At 40.0% G+C, this 14,631-nt stretch overlaps 1 protein-coding gene across 4 annotated transcripts in view; it reads right to left on the reverse strand.

Moving 5' to 3' along the window:
• The window catches only part of LOC117214206, a 311,214-nt gene that overhangs the window by 212,442 nt on the left and 84,141 nt on the right, over positions 1-14,631 (reverse strand). For 2 of the 4 annotated variants that reach the window (XM_033460105.1, XM_033460104.1), the window contains exon 3: positions 5,315-5,402. The gene's annotated coding sequence lies outside the window, so the exon portion shown is untranslated. Of the gene's footprint in view, positions 1-5,314; positions 5,403-5,694; positions 5,715-6,440; positions 6,610-14,631 lie in introns of those variants that run through there. The other 2 variants (XM_033460106.1, XM_033460107.1) reach the window with 2 other exon arrangements.

Here is a 14,631-nt window from a genome sequence, read left to right on the forward strand (position 1 = left end):
CGCACTTTCTGGCAGCCTGTCAGTCTTGGCTTTTTTATCATTCCTTCGACACCAGGTTGATCGAAATTGGTTAAAATTCAATTATCACCTGAATCGGTCCTTTCGGTTTGAATACCTTTACAATCGCTGATCTAGATTATATTATACATATCTTTAATTATCTTATTTTATTTCTTGATTCCTAATAGGTCGGCATATATTTTTTTAATATATTCGTATTAATATTTTTACTTGGATATTTTTTATTAGATTTACGTATATCCTGGAACACGTGACTAAATTTGTCGCTGTGTTTATCAGTGTAACAATTACGTTACTCGTGCCTCGATAACAATAGGGCAAAATCTATGGAATTGGATAATCTGCACGATTACTCCTGGAATCCCTAACTCAATATCCGCCATTTAATCCAGCTAAATTGAACTTTAAACTGGAAAAATCAACCTTCACAATTTAAAAACAAATTGACGCTATTAACGATGAAAATTTACTCGGTGTTTTCCAATTTCCACGGCAATTTCTAAAAATAAAAACCCTACCATCGATTCACAATTCCAATTAAACGAATCCTGCGCGCCGACCAGCTGAAAATATCCCGGTTTAACGTCTCTTTAGCCGCTATTTCTCCGGAAACGTTAAGCAGAAACCGTAAAAAACGCGACTGAATTTATTTTCCACGGACATTGTTCGAAACCGCTAACTCGCCACGCCTTTGAACTGCGTCGTGTTGCTACGATTTTTCATCTAGAGACCTCGCCTCGTTTTATCGAGTATAAATTAAGCAATCATAACGGCGGCACACTATACAATTCGACCGATAAAACGTTTCGAAACTTCGAGCGAAACGAACTTCGCTGTTTTACGGTTACTCCAAAGCCTTCGGATATGTCGACAACAGGTGACGATGGTCAGCCTGGTCTTATTGTTCAACTTAATTGCGTTACGGTGAGACGACCATTTTAATTGTTTTCTCATTTTTCTTTAAAATTAGTTCGGTAATGAAACTTTAACGCTTGATGAATTTTCATATTTCTATGGAAATACCTGTATCTTAGATTCAATAAATGTAATATCGAATTTTCAAATATCCCATAGATGATACAACCTTGCACGAACCTAAGATTCTGACAGAGATTAATCGTTTCCTTGATACTTTAAATTAATTATCACGTTCCATACGAAACCAGCAGCTGCTCTAATATTTATGACTAGGATTGTGCATACTACAATACAGCTTCAGCTCGCTTTTCCCGGATCCTTGCCAACGGCAGAAACGCTCTTCCATTAGAAATTCGAGCGAATCGAAACTCTTCCATACGATTTCGATTACCCTCCATTCAGGAACTAGGATCGTCAGTGGAAGATCAACGACTAGAACACACGGTGAATCATGTTCCATTCGCGAACTGGGTCGACGATTATCCTGTTACACGTAACCGGTGGTAAAGCAGGTGGCTGCATTACCACGCTCAGGAGATTCCATGGAATCGCGGCCAAATCGAGTAGAATACTTTCAATCGGTTACCCTAGTCTATTCCCCGGAGCGATTTCTACGAGGCTTCCGCATTGTTGACCTAAATCCTGGTGTATATGTGCAACGAGAACCAGCCAGTAGTTTCCCTTCTACCCAATTTCTTCGTTTCCGGTTAGTCTGCACCAGCCACCGGATGGAAACGCGACTGTTATCAGGAATTTACAAGGATTACCTTCTGTGTACGCAGCTTCTCCTCTATTGACATTCTCTTTGCTCCGATCGAAGAAAATAAAATGTTACGGAAAATTTTGCTGCGTGTTGAACTCGCGTTAGTCCAGTTTGGCAGTTAGTTCTGGCTACTGTGTAACGCTCCCGTTGTTAATGCGGTCCAAAGCGATTCGACCAGCGAGTACTTCAGTATTCAGGATTAAAAGTGTTTTCGAGTTGGGCGACTTGAAAAAAAACTTTGGTACATTCTTTTGTCCGAGCTTCGGATTTTTCAGTTTCCTAACTTTTGCATCGAAGCTTCAATTAATTGTGTTTTCAATCATTGAAAGAAGAACGAAGTTTTAGTAATTTAAAGAACGAGCGGGAGACTTCCGCGTTATGCTAAATGTTTTGCGATTCGACGACGAAGAAAATTAATCTTGGCGAACGTTTGAAGCGCTCCGAAATTAATGAGAATCGGAAAATTGAATTTGAAATACAACACCAGCGAGGGTAAGGTTTCGCCGGGTACTTGAATTGTTCGTTAATAAGGGTACACCGTAATTTTCCTTCTGATTAAAATGTCCTTTTTCTCCAGGATTTTTAAAAGTATCTATTATCCATGAAAATAACAACAAATGATCACCGTACATCTATATATAAAACCAATAAAGAACAATTACTTCAAAATGAACTCAGAAAAATTCTTAATAAAACTAAGATAGGGATAAAAATTGGTAGATAAATAAGGACAAACCAATCTGTAACATTGTCTATTAAATTCTACATTGATTACTACTATTCTCTTTACCAATATCTTACCACTGCAATGATCGTGTTCAGCTTGCCCAATAACGCGACACTAGCGCCATGTGGGCGTTAACTAGTGTCATATAGTTACCATTGCTAAGTTTACATTCAGCAGAGTATTTGTAACTCTCTATATTTCAAAAATTAATTATATTTTCTATAAGCATAAGCTAAACAGAACTCTGAGTAGTCACAGTGTGGACGAAAATCAATAACAATCTTCATTTAACTCCTTAATCCCTACTCTCACATGAGACCTCTAACTCCTCTCGACAGAAACCCAATTCCCCCTCGATAAATCCTAAGACTCTTTATTCCCATCCATTCCAGGCTGAAAATCCAGCGTGAGTAAATGATAAAACGATAGCTGCTGGTAGAAAGAAATACGATGCTCCAGGCAACATCCAAAATTCAGCTCCTGACCGTCAGCCAGGAAACACGGAGACGAACAATGGGTTAGGATGAGACGTTGGATAGGATAGAAAAACATCACGCGGCTCATTGCCGGGAGATTTGGCGGAAAGCGGGCTGAGATTGCCGGGAAATCCTCGGGAACATTACCGAATCGGTACGCGTGGTCGCGTGCGAGTTACACGGCCGCACGGAGGAAAACAAAGAAGAAAGGGATCCTATGAATTCGTGAGTGACTTCGGATATCACGTTCCCCGGCGTCTGCCAGACATTTCCTTCGGGCTTCCTGTGTGCATACGCGCGCGGGCGCGCTTACATCCCTTATGCGTTATACAGGGTGTCTCTCTACGAAGCACGTTTTCTTCGTCTCGAATGCTGGATAAAGTTTTTCGAAAAATTCTTGGTGCCAGATTTCGAAGCTGTTTAAACACCCCATAATTGTCATCCAACTGAATAAAATACGTTACTGACGTTGCTGAATATTTATACGAACGAAGAAGAAGAATAATTATACGATAAAATGAGCCAAAGTAGGAAGCTGGTTCAAATGTTTAACGATTCTTTAGTAAAACATTGAAATATTTGTTGCAAAGAAAGCGAGATGGGAATATAAAAATTGGAGTAATCATTTTGAACGTTTGATCCAAAATTTGATCGTGGATAATAATTAATTAAATTGCTTCACGTGTATTCAATACGAATGACCCATCTAGAATGTCATTGCAGAATCGGATATAGAAAGTATGCGCTGTGTTGGTTCAGATTATGGATTACCCGTGGTAATCAATGGTACTGTAATTAGTAAATAATTAACTTAATAGGAAATCTAATCTGGTCTACAATTTAGCACCAACTGGTTCGTTTAATAATTAGTTAACCTAATTTTATCGTTATTTACCCTCTTCTATGCACAATAACAAAACCTATTAGATAATGACAGACAAAGTGTATTCACAAAGAACTATCGATATCATAAGCACGGTACAAAATATTTAAATGAAGTTCTCGTTCCAAAATGCTCACCTCTTTCGCGATAATTTATCGATTAGCGAATTTAAAAGGTACCGATCCCGCTTTGGAATATTTTCCTTTATCGAAACGAAAGCAAAATTGAAATATTAAAATTCGGAAGAAAACTTTTTTAAACCTTCTCGATATAACGATATCAGGTTAGAATAATATGTATAAGACAGTTTTTAACAACAGAACAGAAAACACAATTGGATGAAAAGTGAACCGAATAACAGCAATGGAATTGAAACGCAAGACGAGAACAAAGAATCATAGGGCAATAAGGTTTGAAGGCAGCAACCAGGATTCAGAATTTACCAAGGACGAGAAGGAGGCCTGGGTTCCTTGGTTGAAAGGGCCGGGAAAATTTCAACGGTGGGAAAGATATGAATTTTCATCGGGAAGTCGGACGATAAATTTCCCGTACTCTCGCGACGCTTGCCCATTATGTAGATAATCGCGCGACAGAATTTACGTTCCGTGATGCCGCGACTTTGTAGACACGGCCAACGAAAACGAAATCGCGGCGTGGAATACATTTGCGGCGACCTCGCGTTTCTATAAACTCGCCTTATCCATACATATAGGGTAGCCTAAAAATACCCAACGTTTCGTTCAATTTACAAATAGGACAAAAAGGAACAGGAACTAAATTAAGAAAAAATGTATAAACTGCGTAAAGTATGCATATATCACCGTTTAATTTCGTCCTCCCAAAATTTTTCCTACCCCAACTATTTTCAAAGAAATTGCAGTCGTCCATTTGCATGTACACCCTGTAGTCATCCTTAATATAAAACGCATTCTTAATTTGTCCGACTCTAGTCGTCTTTAATAATGAAAAAGTTAATGACATCTAAACAGACGCACACCTAGGGACTTGTTTAAATTTAATTGTTAAAATTTATTTGCAAAACAGGTACGCTCTTTTGCCTGGTCTAACCTAGTTTCATGTCGTTCAAGAAGTCGCACCGCCCCATTGTGCCACTGAAAACGCCCATGAACATTTTCTTTCTCCTCTGTTCTTTGTTTGTCGTAATACCTGACTCGCGAGCAGCAAAAAAAAAGAAAAAAGGAAAGGAGAAAGAACGAGACCGAACAATTATAGCTTCGGCATTTCGCGGCTGACGAACGATAGAGTCAGCAATTACACGACGCATTCTTTCCTATTTTTCTCCTCTACTTTTTGAAATTTCGCGGCACGCTGAAAATAGGATGATCCACGTGACACGGTAAAAAGGAGCGTTCGTTTCGCAACGTTTCGAAAACTTTAGTTGCGTTTTCGAAACAATGGGCAATGTTTCATGAGAAATTAAACTGTGTGATTCGTCGAATTTCAAAGAAATTCTGAGAGTCCCTTTGGGTTTGAATTACTATTGGAAAATATACTCTGGTACTTACGTTCCACAGGATAGTTAGTCGCTCGTCCAGGCGAACATGTTTGAGGTTAGGATCGTGTTACGAAGAGATCAACGTTCATTGGTTTCTTCTGAAATTGGAAGAAAAGAGCTGGGTTAATTAAATACGTTTTATACTTTAGAAATCAATAAATACGTTGTTGCAAATTATGTGCTCGACAAAGAAAATGAACTTTTTAAGATTAAGGTTAGCGATAAATTAAACTCAAATGCATCTTCCCGCAATGTATTTACCAAAGTAATTCTCATTTGGAATACACTTAAAAGTGAGGCGCACTAAAGACGAGAATAAGGCTAAGGAACTGGTAGAAACGACAATTGGTAATTTAATTATATAGATGGCCGGGAAATAAAAATTCTCACCAGAGAAGCAAAACTCCAGCGTTTCTAATTCAGGGAATACCCTGCGGTGGAGTCAGTATTTCAGTTTCTTACGCGAGTAATTTTCATAAAAACACTAATTCCAATGGAAACCTTGAGATTTTATGAAAGTCCAGCTTTGGCCAATTCCGGGCCATAGTTGATTTTATTCTTTTCTCTTAGCGGCAGCCCAATATCCGTCGAAAGTTTCTCAAAGAGCAATCCACCCCCGCGAGGCGGTACTTAAGCGAAAAAAAATTCCTTTTTCGCACTGATAAAAAGAAAACTCGTTGATAAGCAGCGACTCGTCTAGTTTCGCGTGTACACAAACCTTCTACTTCGTATTTATTCTAGTTTACCATCATTGCAAGGCAACAAAAAATTAATTCCCTACAGTGGGCTATTTATGATTTGAGATGAATAGGATCTTAAACTAAATATAGGATTTTCCTATTTAAAATTATTGATATTTTCTAATTAATTTCGAGTAATTAACCCGGATGTCTATCATACGTTCACAAGAATAACATAAATTTAATAATAACTTTATTTCGTTACAGTACAATTTTTTTATAAAATTTATATAGTTTCTCTAACTATCGTAATAAATTTCGTATGAATTACACAAAAAAAAAAATGTTTTTATCTCTGCATATATTCACCAATGCTTTTGTTTGCTTGTTTTATATAAATGAAAGCGACCCTTTTAAAAGTTGTACGAAAAGTTTCGTGGCTGACTGTATACGTACTACATCTACTATTTATATGCATCTTTCATTCTCGTTGTTTCAGCCAGCACGCGTTATTTTAAGGAGGCTACGTACACGTACACACACACTAGAGAACGCGAAACAAAAATCACTAGACGTTGCGGATGCATAGAGGCAGGCGCGAGACATACGACGCCCATGAAACTTCGATGACGACTGAGTTCGCTCACGATTTCAAGGGTGTGTAGACTCATAATTTATAGCTCTGTAGTGGGAATACCGCGAAATCATTCAACGAACAAATGCGCCTTTGTCGAGTAGGCTGGAATGCAGAACGTTTAGATAAAAGTAATTAAAATGCAAGGCTAATAAAAGATAACGAATGATATTGTTTCTGCCTATTAGTGATTTTAAAAATCGCTCGATCATGGTTTAGTAACCTTAATTCGTGTTTGGCCCGGCGTTACTGTAACGAGGCTATTTATCGGATTTATCATTTTGGGTGACGAATTCAATTTCTGTGCAATTATTTATTAATACATTAATATTGTGTACTTATTATTACATGAAATATATTTACATGAAATAATAAATATATTAATATGATAATATACGTAAGAGAAACATTGATGTTTCAAAAATTTGTCAGCTTCGATCAATTCGTCAATACAAATATTTGACTAAAAATGCATGTATAAAATTCTGTAAAAATAAGTTTTTCTAAGAAATATTGACAATCCCTAATAGTATTATTATAGGAGAAGACTTGGTATTTTTTAAACAAATATTTTTCTACGCGGATATTTGATTTAAGAAGGAAAGTGTACAATATAATTCAACAAAGTTTCAAGTACTTAAAAGATCGATACTAGCTGCGATCAATCTTCCGCGCGTTACTAATCAGCAAATCTACGATTTATTCCATTAGGAGCTGTTGCGATGAAATTGCCCTTCTTTCCAACTCATCCCTTGGTAAAATCACCCTGAACAAGTTCAGTAGTTGCCGGGCAAGCATGCAGAGTGCGAGAAACGAGCGGAAATCAGCGCAGCCAAGACCAGTTACAAGCGTTATTCCTTAATTGCACCGTTGAATGCAAGAAGGGCCCCAGTGTCGGATGTTAGTTTCCATAAAAGTGTCACTGAGCGAAGTTAAATGTTCTTGTAACATCGTTTAATGTTTTTAAAAATCCAATATTTCCTCTTTATAGCTTCTAACGAAATGATTACAATAGTACTTCAATCTCTCCGATCCATTTTCGTACAAATTAAACATAACCTATAATCTAACGATACTGGTTCAGATTTAGAACTACAATTGTAAGTCATTCATTTGTTTATTCAGTTACCACAACGTGGTAAAGAATATTAGAATTTTCACTATAATAAAACATCTTGGAAAATCATGGATGCACAAAAATCATGTTTTATCTGAAAATGACAATTCCAATTGAAAGTACTTTGTCGAAGCTTAAACACCGTTCTTTTTATTCTCCGATGACAAAGTCAAAGTCATCGGCAAGCCAAAGCTTTTGGTTCGCGCTAAATCTTGAACTTCGCGAGCGATTGTCCCTTCTGGGCGTTATTTTCTAACGCCGCTTTGAGAGATCTCTCGCGAGGAAGAAACAATTTTCCACGAACAAAGGGCGCGTCGAAGGTCTCGCAGACGCCATTACAGTGCGTCGATGCGTGCCACCCGCCATTTTGTTCATCGAGAATTCATGAAAGCTTGCGTGTCGCGTTCAGACTACACTCAGGATGCACATTGTTCCCACGAACACGGAATGGAATTTCGTTACAACTTTCGTTGAGCACGTTCCAGGCGATTTTATTAGTTGGAATTAAAATGGCTGACGCTAGCCACGCGCGCGGAAGCGAGTTTTGATGAGCGGATCGATTGATGAGCCCCGGCTCTGATGTTTGGACGTGCCGTTTGCCAAATTGTGTGCACGTTTTTGAAATTAGGCGAGTTTGTTTGCGCCACCGAATGGACGATCGAATCACAGATACGTGGATACCAAAGTGAACGTTCCGATGTAAGAAGGATATGATATTTCTGCTTGACGCTTTCGACATTCCAAATATCCTTCTTAATTTTCCGGACGTCGCTTAAAATTACGAAATATTCAAAACTTATTTTCTTCTGTATGTTATTCAAAAAGTTTCACTTGTTTCAATGATTTGATTGCGATATGTATGCAATTTTTTCTTATATCTTAATCGTTGCTTTAATCTAAGAATATGGAATGAAAAAATGTACACAAAACATTTGTTTTTCATTGCTAAACTTTCATCTAGAAAAGACGCCTGCAGAAATCGAATAAAAAAAGGTATAGGACCTACTTTAAACCCGTATCTCAATATTTGGGTCAGAACAGCGCAAACAGCGGCCATGTCGGTTCCAGGTGGCGCTAGGTTGATATCTTCGAACTCGAATCTTTCTAAGATTGTTTGATGATAAATTAAAGGTGGTGTGTTAACGTATTTCTCGCTGGAAATTCAGATTTTCGGTCCTTTCTGAACTCTCGTTAGGCTGGTTTAGTTAGTCTCTTTGTGGATCATTGAAGTTCAGCGATGGGTCGAGAGACTCGACTAATTTTCAACTGCGAGACGTTGCCCCCGGCGTTCAATTAACGAGCCTTTCTTCGATACAAGCAACTCGTGATCAGAGAATCGACGTGAATCCTCCCCTCGTGAGGTGTACACGCGTTCTAATTATTACCCTCGTTGATACGCTGATGTACTGTTTTGTTCAGGTTGTTTGGTAAATCGGAGCTCAACCTGGATAGTTAAGAAAATTGATACTTGCGTGTCTTTGTCCTTCGCTGTTTGTGTCCGTCGATTATTTGCGAACAAATTCCTTGTCATTTGTTCTATTCTCTTAATTGGAATATGAAAATTTGTTGAAAGAGCCAAGTTGTTACGAGAGATTGTTATTAAAACACTGATAAGCCGAACATTTGTGGCAACCGCAGTGCCTCTCAACTTAAAAAAAGCTGCGGAACGTTGAAAATTTTAGTGGCCCCAGTTCGATGACCAGACCCCGGACCAGTTCTAACGGTCCCAACATCGAAAAACGACACAACGCGTCTTATCCGATCCAACACAAAGATTCGTGGCATTTTACTAAGGATCTGTAGATGACAGCGATTGCACACGAAATAACAATGCACGCGGACAGATATAGCATCGTTTCGACGTAACGTAATCAGGAAAACACACCTGGGGAACAGAAGGGGCTTTTATTCGATATAATACGATCGATCGACATAATTGGGATGGGGGGAGTCAGTCTGCCGTAAATCCAGCGGGCGGATTAGCGAGCGTGGCGTTACGACATATGTACGCGTGCAATATTTAAGCCTCGTTAAACGCATAATTTCAAATCGGCCGTGGGCTTCGCGTCATATGTTATTGATAACCGGGGCCGCGAACGCGCGGCTCTCTGTTGAATAATGCGCGGATTACGCGGTCTAAACTAAAGCAAACGTCGAATAATTAACAAGACACCCTGGCTCGCTTTGAAAGGCCGACACGAGAGCTCCTGGCGGACCCGCGAGCGTTACGCTTCGGCCTCATTAACTATACAACTCCCAGTCTCTTTGACGCGGCGCGAAGAGATTGATGAGCCCGGGCTCCGACCGATTAGAGGCAGTGATTAAGAAACCTGGCCTCTTCGGTTTGTGTTTGCGCGTGCGTGTGAGCTCCTGTTTTCCTGCATTTAAGTTTTTTGTTGCTTTAATGCTTCCGCCAGGTCCGAGCTGATCTCGGTTTGAGGATTAATAAAGGATAGATTTATAGGTTGACTAACTTTGATTATAATGGCTCTTAGAAAGCGGGTCTTTCAATTGCTCGTCATTTTGGCATCCGAATATCGTCAGAAATCTGCGTTCTACTATTTTATAAAGGCACATTAGGAACAGTGTCGACCAATTACGATTCGATGAAACAACGATAAAGGAAAAAAGACGATCAACTGATTAAATTTCTATATTTTTACCTGAAAGAGCTTCCAACAGATTACCAACCTAGTAGGAGCCTGACTAACTTGCAAGTTCATTTACGAGACACTCTTAATGGAGGAAATTTTAAAGGAACAGAAATACCCGAAACGACTTGGTTTTCCCTTTATTATATTTATTCGTACATTTCCACGTCGAGTAAAAGAGCTGGAGAGTAATAAAGACACTCGGTAATGAAGAGCAAAGATGAAAGGGGAAAAGAATTTTTCCCAGAGTCGTTCTCAGCTCCCTTTTACTTTCATTTTCGCGGCGACTGTAATTTGCCCCTTTCAGAGCCGAACCTCGATGGCTTTTACGACGCTCGATATGACCGGTTTTACGATTCTGCGTCGGGCGATGAGCAAGCGAGGGCGGCAGGGGTACAAGAATCGGTATTGTGAGCCGTTAAACTGCGAACGAGCCGAACGTAGGTGTCTTAAAGGGAAATCAGATAATTGAATAACGGTCAGATACAAAATTTCTACACCGGAGCTTTTACGAGCCCAATTTATGTGTCCTAGGGAATTTCACGCCCATACGTTGCTGGTATGTTCCCGCTGCTTAGCTCTTATCGAATAATCTCAAAGATTCATAAAAGTCTGACAGCACAAAGAAACTTTAAGTTACGGTATGTAGCTACCGTATTGTAGTTTTAATCTTGTAATTAAAAATTAATTGATAGATTTAACGTGCGAACTTTGGGGAATGTTCTGATTCTTCTTTATTTCAGAGCTCGAAGCTTTTGGAATATAGAAAGAAGCGTGGAAAATGGTTTCAATTTCCAGAAGCTCGATATTTCTTGCTGTAGAATCCCGACCACATAGAAAAAAATCACTAGTAGATTACAGTTTCGATTTGTCGATTCGATATTCACCTCAAACTGCCAATATAACCTAACTACATGCAGAAAAATGGCCAGTATACTCATCGACTCGCTATTTCTAAATCTGAACCTTTAAATGCTGCCAAATACACCGAGAAAAATAACTAGAGTACACCTTTAGTACCGAAACTCGCTTCGAAACAAATTTGGAAACTACCAAGCCCCTAATCAAAGACGCAGCATCCTGTATCGCTTCTCTCGCTCCAAAAAAAAGAGAGAGAAAAAAAAGTAAAAAAGAGAAGCATATCGACAATTTCAATTTCCAGACTCGCGATCAAAGAAACATTCGTCGACGAGATCGCGGGGCTTTGATGTCGTCCACGTGCAGCGCGACAATTTCGCAGTTAGCCCGCGAGCCCCGTCGATCGCGACGATGACAAGAGTTATTTTCTGTCTGACAGGTGTCGGTGGAGCGTCGATCGGTTTTTAAAGCTCGCTACACGAGAGAAGGGCCAATTGAACAGACGCTGCGTGTAACGCGCCCCAGGACAAATATACCGGACGTTATTTTGCATATAGAAAAATATACGCACGCGTACACAGTAACACGCACGCATACACAGTAATACACACGCATACACAGTAATACGCACGCCGAGATGTATGCAACTACAACAAAAAATCTGTGGTCCAATACTGAGGACGATCAAACCGATGGACTGGCAAATATTTTTCGCGGACGTCGGTTTTATCTCGGCCACCCAGCGATTTTTATTGAGACGATATTTCATTCGTCAAGTGTGTATTCTATACGAAGAATAATTTGTACAGTTTAATAATCTATCTATAATTTTTTCCCCAGCTGTTTGCCTCGTTAGAATATTTTCTCCTTACAGCGAGGAGATTAGGAAAATTACCATATTTATGCTTGGGTTGTTACATACTCCTCTATTGCTCCTAACCTCAAAAACTCAACCCGCACATATCTGGCCCTCGAAACTCGTACAACTCGCAACAAATAAACCTGGAAACTAACTCTCGTACCTGCATTATCCTCTCCTCAAAGTCTATCAAGATTCCCGAGCCGTGTCGTAACAACGCTCGTTGCCCTCTCATCTCTCGTACACCGGATCGATTATATCGCGGCGGTTCCATCGCTCGCAGTACGTACTAGGAACGCGTGTACGTATACGTAAAACCGCAAGGAGCAACTAAGCTCCCTGAGCTCGCGAGACTTCGTGACGAGCGGCCATTCCTCTACTATTTTAGGGTTACAAGTTCCGGCGTAGATCGCGCGGATAAGCTCCTGCGGACTTATTTATGGATCGAATCCGCGAGATTTCCGGGAAAGCTCATTTACCTAGGCCTCCTCTTTGCTTGCTCATCCAGGCCTTTGATAGAACGCCGGCCCACCTCTCTGATGAAATATTATCGATAATCGGGGGCCTCAAAGAACGGTTTCTCTGGTCGCGCGACAGACCGCGTGGACACGCGATGCTTGGTGTAATTTGATGCCTCTGTGGACTTCTGTCGACTTCTGCGCATGGGTCTGGGTGTTGCGATGCGCTACGTGTAAGTGTTTTGAGAGAATTTGGACTGTTGGATGGAGAAATGTAGCTTGAAACTGGAGATTTTAGGGAGGTTGGGAAATTATCATCCCGTTTCGTGTCTGGTAAAATATTACGAAAGGAACGTAAATTAATCCTCTTTTATATTAGAAATATTTTTACATTTGCGACACGTGTACACGTGTTGCTTGAAGGTTAGGATAACATCTTGAAATCCGCTGATAGAAATTTAGATTGGGTAAAATAAACAGTTGAAATTTGTTGACAGAAATTACTCAAATTTTCCTATCGTAATCTGAATTACAAGAATTCAAGATTAGAATTTCATTCTGAATTAAGTTGAATCTTATCTTTCTATAAATACACAAAATTTCCAATATTACATCATAATTTGTGCGACAACAATTCCAGTGTTTTCACATATAGCGTAAAGGACAATTCGTAGTGGAAAATTTAATAGAAGTTGCGGTTCGTTAGATACCGTGTAAAGACTAGAATATAAGCATAACGCAAATGGAAAAGACAGTGTGTTATGGTCACGTTGCCTCGTTTCTATCTGGCGTATCGTATCCACCTACAAACCAATCCGGTTGCCACAATGGGGTCGGCTCTATAGCAACCAGGACGTTTCCTTGTGATTTCAGTGATACGGAGTTTTCTTGATGAGTTCCATGCAAACGCGACCGTTCTCGTCGTGTCCCGACGAATTCAATATGCTGGTACATCGATACGCGGTGTATGGCTGGGGCGCGCATAATCCACGAGGTACTCCAACTTTAATGGGGCGAATCTCGAAAACGCGTGCTCTTTTGATCGATAGCGACGTTGCAACGTTTCAATATACTCGCTGGAATAAAGTCAACAAATCACACAGGCGATTCATCGCGAGCAACTTTTTGAGGTTAGAGTTTATTTCCAAGGGAACTCTGATTTCGTTCGTTATGCATGTTTATTATTTATTAACGATGTTAACAAATCAGAAGACTGATTCGTCGTAAAGAAATTGCTTTAATCACGCCACCGTACTAAAACATGAATCAATAATACGCTCAAATTTCGTTCACTAACCTAACCTACCCAGCTCCTTCGCTACGATTCTTTTCCATCAAGCTTCAATTTTCGATTCCAAGTTCGCTCTTTGCCAATAATAAAAAAAATGTAGACTTTCACGATTACTTTTCTTCTATTTTACAACCCATAAATAGACAATAGCGAAATATTTTACTCTCAATCCTAAATTTGTATCGTGCCAATAAAAATTACATAAACTTTCAGAATTATCTTGCTACAATATCCTAACCTATAAAAACCATCGATCTGGAATCACTTCGTCCCACTGAACATTCAATCAATAATTCACCGATAAATTTCGTCCACATACCTCCTCATCCCCGTCCAATTCCTTTCCACCAATCCTCTTGTATTCCCACAAAAAGCCCGAATTCATGCCGTCGTCGATTCACGCGATGCCCATTCACGAAAAGCGGCGTGTCCAGCTGGGCCTCGCTCCCCTATAGAGAGGCTTAACATAAGCAAGCACGACATGCATTCGTCGTCAGGTGTCAGGAACGCGTTTCCCATGGCCGCGTTTCTCGTCGGCTACCTTTGTGGAAACGTCCACGTCGCATACCAGCACGCGTCACGTGACGCGGGCCGAATTCCCAGCAAATGGTCGAGGCAGACGTAAGACACAGAGGCCCGCTAGAAAATAACGTTGCCCCGACGAGACCGAGACAAATGGCAGATCGATGCCATCGTCATTTACGTCGACTCACTGAATGTGGTGGTAGGACGACGCTGAAACTGTGTGTCAGGGGTTGTCGACACCAGCCAGAAACCAC

Source organism: Bombus bifarius, unplaced genomic scaffold (assembly GCF_011952205.1).
Source record: "Bombus bifarius isolate JDL3187 unplaced genomic scaffold, Bbif_JDL3187 scf7180000009200, whole genome shotgun sequence".
NCBI lineage: Eukaryota > Metazoa > Arthropoda > Insecta > Hymenoptera > Apidae > Bombus > Bombus bifarius.